The sequence below is a fragment of the Cryptomeria japonica genome, chromosome 1, assembly GCF_030272615.1.
Source record: "Cryptomeria japonica chromosome 1, Sugi_1.0, whole genome shotgun sequence".
In the NCBI taxonomy this organism is placed as follows: domain Eukaryota; kingdom Viridiplantae; phylum Streptophyta; class Pinopsida; order Cupressales; family Cupressaceae; genus Cryptomeria; species Cryptomeria japonica.
Genome location: NC_081405.1, coordinates 269,990,957 through 269,999,027, shown reverse-complemented (window position 1 = coordinate 269,999,027; position 8,071 = coordinate 269,990,957). Strand labels below are relative to the sequence as shown.

The following is an 8,071-nucleotide window of genomic DNA, read 5'->3' as shown; positions in this document are numbered from 1 at the left end:
ATCATGTTTGTCCCTTGTGCTTGGCCCCATGCTTTGCTTAGCTTATTAGCTTAATACTCCTATAAATCCCTTGCTCACAAAGGTCAACAACAAAAGTTAAAAGCCATTGTCTAGGATACCTAAATTACATCAAATCCTACTCATCACTTGTTGCCCACTTAACCAGCAAATTATTATTCTCTCGCACACAAATCCACAATTATTATGTCAAACAATAATTACAAAACACTTAATTTATTAAACTCGCTCTACTAAATCGATCAAGTCAACTGGATTGGGACTCCGAAAAGAAAGCGCTGGAAATAAAAAAATTGCAGAAATACAAGCCAAATCCCCTTACTCAAACCCGTGAACTTGTCGCTTTCTTCCTCAAGCATCTGAACACAATTTCCTTGGCAGCATGTGTCCGTACGCTGATGAAATTATTTACAGCGAACAAAATCTGGAGAAAGGCACACTACGGAAGGGATTCGATCCTGCGTTGCTGGACCTAATCGTTTCCCTTTATCGCCGAAAGCAAAAAGAATCGCGATTTGCAAGACAGAAGCTCCATGACTACAGGTAATTTCTCTGTTACACGGAACAGGAATGGAAAACTTATGTAAATTTACACGGATCTCCGTAATCTGTAAATTGACGCGATTGTTTCTTTTCTGATTGAAAGTTGCAGGGTTACAGAAGCTCCAGTACTGCAGGTAATTTCTCGGTTACAGTCATCAGGAATTGGATAACGTATGTAAATTTACACGGATTTCCCGTACTCCGTCAATTGACGCGATTGTTTCTCTGTATTTGTAGGGTTAGGGTTTTGTGAATGGTACATACAGATTGGATGCCTTGGGCAATGATAAAAAAAAATGTTCCGATTTGGAGTTGTACAGGGTTAGGGTCCCACTGTCCGGCTGCAGCGCTTTCGTTTGGCTTATTTAGGTACTGGAGCGCTCGTGCGTATCTTCGTTTGGCTTGTTTAGTTACAACATAGATACTGGGGTTGAAAAAGCAGATGAATTATTGAAGTTGAATGGAAACAGTAGTCTACATAGGATCAATAATTCTCATCTTTTTGTCAACCTCATCTCAGTTAGTAGATATAGTAGGAGCCAAAAAAAAAATGGTAATGGAAGGTCCATTAATAAATATCACATATACGAACAGTGAATAGTTTTTTAGCTTTTTTAATCATAATTAGCTTACTGAGATATTTGTGCACCACTACTGGATCATTTGTGCTTAACTATTGGGTCATTTGTCCACTACTACGGGCTATTTTGAGTTATCTACTATTGGTGCAAAGGTGATTATGTATTGGACCATACTTTGAAATTTGTACTTTTTGATCTTTGTGCACATAACGAATTCCACAGCGTGCATCTTTACTACCTACAAGCCAAAACAATAGCTTTAAGTATACGAAGAGAATAAAATAAAATTGGTTTCTTTTTTGTTTTTTAATATTAGATTGACTAGATGTTTAATTATATGATAGGATTGTATTCCTTTTGGGTTGGGATTATCACTTATTGATGTTTAATTCTGATTTAATATATTCTGATTTAATGTATGAGATCCTCCAATTCTGATTTATTCTGCTATGCCCCCTCTTTTTGGATAGTTAGATAACTGTATATATTTCTCTGATTGGTGGTTGAGGCCCTGCCCCCCGCTCCCTAGTTTTGTATAAACTCTCTGTCTATATTTTGAACTCTCGATTTCTAATAAATAAAATAAAATAAAAATTTGTGTATGCAAATATAATTTAGTTTTGATAGATTTATGTGAGTGGAGTTGATTTTATGCCGATGTTTTAAAATATTCATATATAAGGAATGAAAGTAAAAATAAACATATTTAATTCAATAATTGAAAATAGCTTAAAGAATGAAGAAGATTTACATCTAGTAAATCTTAAAATAAAAAATAACCCATGTTAGATTGGTAATTGCTTTCTTATCAATCTTTTTTGTTGACATTTTGTAGGGTAAGATTTGCCTATTAGAGATAGGCCATCAAATATGAATTTATTATGCTCTTTAGAACTTTTTTTTTGTGATCTGTATAGTGTTCTTCTTCACTTCATTTGACACGTTCTAGTTTCTTCCATGCTTCTTGATGTTTATATAGTTGACAATATTGATAAATATCTTACTAGATTGATATACAAGTAAGTTGCAAGGGAATTGCATCTTGATCAACAACTTGAAATGGAACAATATCAAGAACATCATTCTCTACCTATGCAAATGCTACTAAATTGATTGAGCAAAGCTAAGTTCCTTTTAGAATAGGTCAATTGAAATATGTAAATCAAATGATTTCTCTATATAATCATATGCAAAATATCACACAAACTTGTGTTTAGTCGACCTTACACAAGAAGGGTACAAGTGAGAAATCAATCAACTTTAAATTAGAAAAATAAATTATGACACATATGTTAAAGTGAGGATGACCACAAAGGCACAAACTAATCTCAAGATAGAAAAGGGGCTAGAATGTAATGGTAGTGTGTGCATCAAAATGAGTGCGAGCATGGAAGAAATAGATGAGTGGATAGGGTGAATAGTGCGTCAAATGGTAAAAAGGATAGGTGGTAGGCGTATAGAAAGATATGTAAATGATAAGTAGATAGCATGAAACGTGAGGCCTACTTAATACAAAATTGTGTCGATTACCATTATATTAATATATCAAAATATTTGAATCCAGATAAAAAGTATTAAAATGATATACATTTCTTACATACATCTATAAAAAAGATATGAAATATCAAATCTAAAATATTTTTTATTTTTAAAAAAATATATTTTTATCATAAATATCTAATTCTAAATAAAATTTTAAGCATAATTACAACATTATAATCTTGATACCATTGTAAAACACATCAATATAATAAAAAATAATATAAATTTCACCTTTTTAAATTAAAAAATTAAATTGACATATATTCTTAAACTTTAAAATATTATTTCTTTTTTTTATCCTTATCCTCTAGTGTGACACTTAGCAAAAAGATTACACTCTTACCTTAGTGTGAATATCTAGGACTCTTACACACTTTGTCTTTGTGGAGGATAATTTGGACAAATCTTGGTATCAAATGTACATTTATTCCTTGAACATATATCAAATGTTGTATTCCACTACTACAATCCTTCATCATAATTGACAACTATAATTTGGACAAGTAGTTCCTATTTTTCTTATGTGGAGTGTTCATTGAATTTTAAAAGAAATAAATAAATAATTTTTTTTAAAAAAATAATGATTAACTTTAAATAATGATTAGTAGTGAATGATATTAAATTTTATAATTATAATGTTTATTATTTTAAAACTTGTATTAATGATTTCAAAAGATAATTGAACAATCTCTTTTTCTAATCAATGATAGTATATAGATTATATTTTATTTTATTTTTATAATAATTTATTTTATTACAATGATGTTTCTTTCTTATATATTTGTTAATGTTTATATTGTTAATTAGATATCATTAATGAGATATCTCCATCTTTAATCAAATGAAGCTTTTATTTTTTTGTGGAGGATTATATATTTAATATATTATGTAATTATCAAATATCTAATCATTGAACAATACTATTTTCTTAAATTGGGAGGCATACAAACTATATTCCACTAATTTGAGTACACCAATGATTCCCCCATATGACCTCTCTAATAATTATATCATAACTTAGGTGTCTCTATATATGATTGAATGTTGTAAGCTTCAAATTTTGGTGGAGAATTATTTAGTTAATCTATATGTATTCATCAATACTTAATCATACTAGCTATTTATAAATACATCATAAATCAAGTAAATAATTCTTCACTAAGATTAGAAGCTTAAGACATCTAATTAGAGATGAATATATTCCATATTTATCAAATAATCATTAAAGAGACCATAAACAAAACTCATTATTGTTAAATAACAATTATCTAATTTATTATGGAGGGAAGTGGAGGGAAGTGGAGTATACTTTATATGCCATCCTAAACCAAGAGAAGAAGAACACTCATTTTTACTCCCTAGCCATTGATTTGACTTGAAGATGATAGCTAAAAATAACTAACTATTATGATTTTAAAATTTTATACCATTTGCTAATGATAATTATTGAGAGTCATTGTACTTGAAGTTGTGGGCTTCATCCCATTACCATCATATTTTATTATTGCATATAGTAAGTTATTAATATATTCTTATACACCCTTTTTATTATCCATAGCTATGGTATCGCATTTAAATGCATTATTTAGACTAAGTATGTTATCATGTTGTAAGACCTTATAGGGCTATAATTTTATCTTAATTCATCTATACATAATAAATATAAAAACCTTAAACTATTTTGAGTGTTGAATCACTACTTAATCATACATATTACAAACTATATATTTTTATAACTTGTCCTCTAGTATTAATGTTCTTATCATAATTAAATCATTTCCTATGACACTAGTTTTCCTATACTTCAATAAGATCATGTATATTATAATAATTGCTCTTTTAGCAACACACACAAGTTTACTAGATATTTGTTCTTACTCTAGACATCTAGTAGTTATATTTTCTGTGACTAATATTGCATGTAGTGATTTAAAAAAATTACATGATTAAACAATAACATACAATCTATTTATATTAATATTAGTACAAATATATTATATTTTAACTATTTTTAGCTCCTTTATGAGTATTGTCATTTATTTTATTTGTATCCCTTCAAATGGTTTCTATGGTATCACTCATTGATTATCATATATTGCATTAATATAATTATTCATTGTGCGAATACTAAGGACTAAAAAGAAAATCTAATTAATCAAGCAAACACAATACATCATAAACCTCAAGATTAGAAAGATAAAACCCAAACAAGCATAAAAATGATAACATGAAATACAAACCAAATGCCTGCTTCGATTTGATTATTCTGCGATTTGATGTGTTCTCATGACGTAGCTTCGAACGCTTGATTATAATCTATGATGTTGATGCAATGATAAATAGACTGATGGATGAAAAATGATGAAGGATGGGTTGAGTAATGATTTTGGCAGAGTAACGATGTGATGATGAAAAACTGGATCTATTTTGGCATTATGACAATATATTAATGAAAAGTGGATCAGTTGGTCTAAAATGAGGGGGGTTAAATAGGATTTGGGAGGAAGGTGAAGGGTTCTCAAAATGCAACACTTGTCTTCAAGGAAGACAAGTGGCATGCCAAAGAGAGCCAAGTGGAAGAAGATTCCACACTTGTCCTAGCTCAAGAGGGAAGACAAGTGTCCCAAAGGAGGGACACATGTCTTTTGGGGGGTTGACATGTGTCCTTGAGGACACATGTCTTTTTGGGGAGTAACCACCCAAAAATAGAATATTTTTCAATATTTGGAAAATAGGGAATGTGCACACATGTGGGGAGGTTAGAAGGGATAGGATAGGGTGGGTTAGGAGGTTTGGAGGATGACTAGGATAGGATCAGGTTAGAAGGATAGGATTGGGTAGTTGGTTAGAATGTAGGAGACATGTGACTAATTTAAACAACTATTTAATTGTTTAAATGGGGAGAGGGTAATTAATTAATTAAAGGGATGGAAAATGGATCATTAATTAATCATAAATTGATTAATGGGATAGGATGAAAGGGGGATTAATTAATTCAAAGGGATTGGAGGAGGAGAATTAATTAATTAGATTAATTAATTAAAGGAATGGGCTAATTAATTAAGATATTTAATTAATTAAATGGCTAAAGGAAATAAATTTGACTAAATGGATTAGCCAAATTTAACTGTCTAAATTCATGGTATTTCCAGATATTACTTATCTATTATTAATATAAAAGATAAAGCTAATTATGTGTCACTATTACATTGATAACCCACCCATATGTCATAAAAAATCTAATGGTCTAAATGAATAATACTGAGTAATATTCTGACAACTATCACTATTGTTAGATAGATAGATAGATAGATAGATAATCTTAATTATTTACTTGAGTTTAACATAAAATAAAAAAATCATGAATAATTAAACATACATACATCGTATTTCCTATTTAACTACAAACATATTTGTGTATGCATCTAGTAATATATTACTTGTAAGATCACATTTAATTATACTTATATCAATTAAATAGCCTATATGTAACTTGTCATGTCCCTTTTTCACAAGTTGGATTCTAATTGTTCACTTGATTTCTACAAATAATTCAATTCATAATTAGAAACCATTATATGTACCTTAAATTAAATAGTCAAAGGGGATACACATGATTCCAACATATTCTTAGAAGATAATTAAATTGTGTAAAAGAAAACATGTCGATAATGATCTCTTTGAACTTCAAAAAAAAAAAAAACATTTATAATACATATACTTTGTAATTGATTTGTCCATGTAAATTAAAGTTTTCATACAAATTTTTACATGCAACTAACAAACTAATTTATAAAATTGCACCCTACACCCATCAAGTCATAAATAACTAATGATTTAATGCATTCCATATAATGGAAAATTGAATTTTGTAAGGGAAAATGCATTAATACACTTATTGTACTCATACTCATTACACATTTGACATCAATAATTATAAGTGAGAAACCCCAAAATGAGGAAAGAGACACCCTTGTGTATGAGCTTAAAATGTATATTTTATTAATAAAATAATAATCTTCTTACAACACACACTCAATAATAAAAATTTTCTTTCTCAATCAAAATCTTATAAATATGTGATCTTTGCAACCCATTGTCGTAGGTAATATCAAAATGTTACACCTTCAAAGTTCCTAAAAAATAATGATACACATTTTTAGATTTTTTACCCTAAAATGTCAATAAGGAAGCTCATTGAGTTTAGATATAGGTTATTACCATACTCCCCATATTTCTCATGTAAACAAGTTCCCTTGATTTATTCTAAAATATTCCTCCATTATTCTTTATATAATTGTGTAATGGTGAATATATAAGGGTTTCCACAATTAGAAGTATGAAAACCACTAATATTTAGACTTACAGACCATTACATTAAAAGAGGGAGATAAATCTAATGGATCTAGCCACAAATTAGTAAGGATAAGGACTCATAATTCTATTAGATTTACTGGATTGGATTGGATTTAATTGTCCTATTTTAAGTAGAATTGTGAAAATGCTAAAATTAGGGTAAATATGTTGAAATTGATGTAAAAACACATGAACAATAAACTACATTCATTGGATTGAGCTACAAATTTGGATCTGAGAAATGTAAATGTATTCGGATCTGTTCCCAAAACAAGCTTGCTTTGGTCCTTTGTATTGTTCGCACTCCAATGAGGGATCGATTCATCACTGTAAATAAAGCTTATTCTGAAGATCACATCTTCGTACCTATTCTTGTGCACAGTAGAGAAGGGAAATAGGCTGGGAATAAGGGTTTGCCTTAGGTCAAACCCCGGTTTTGGAATTAACTATGAAATAGAAATGAAATATGTCTAAATTGCAGTAATGGAAATGCTCTCTTTTTTAGGTTTACCCTGAATAATTATTGAAACAAAAATGATATACCTCCTTGTGAAGTTTTTTTTGTCTCCACGTGGAATTAGGGTTTCATGAAGTCTTCAATAACATAGAACATGAATGTTGAATCCAATGCTTGAATCTTGACTTTATCTCTGCTCCAATTCTTGAAAGAGGATTGACTTCTTGCTCACTTGGATTTGCATTCTTTATTTCTTGATGTCAAGTTGAATTTCATGTGTGTGGATGCTAAACTAAGAGGGGTAGACCTCATTTTATACTTTCTCATCAAAAATAACTTAATTTTCTGACATGAGCTGATACAGAGCCAAAATTCTTGCTTGAATCTCATGACTGTTAAGGGCCCCAAAATTGGGTCCTAATTGGGAAGATCGAGGTGCAACACCTTGGCCTTGCCCAATTAGAGACCAAAAGTTGAGGGCAGGATGAAGTGTGAGGTGAAAATGGTGGCAAAATTGCATAGTATGAGAAGAATCAAGTCCTAGTCAGGCCTCAAAGCATGAAAGACAAAGTGA

The 8,071-nt window shown here is 30.0% G+C and overlaps 1 long non-coding RNA gene across 1 annotated transcript; it reads left to right on the top strand.

Moving 5' to 3' along the window:
* The first annotated feature begins 284 nt into the window (after positions 1-284).
* LOC131856055 (uncharacterized) lies at positions 285-1,372 on the top strand. Its single transcript, XR_009358162.1, has 3 exons — positions 285-561; positions 671-695; positions 799-1,372. It is a non-coding gene; the product is annotated as an uncharacterized LOC131856055 (long non-coding RNA).
* Positions 1,373-8,071: the final 6,699 nt, after the last annotated feature.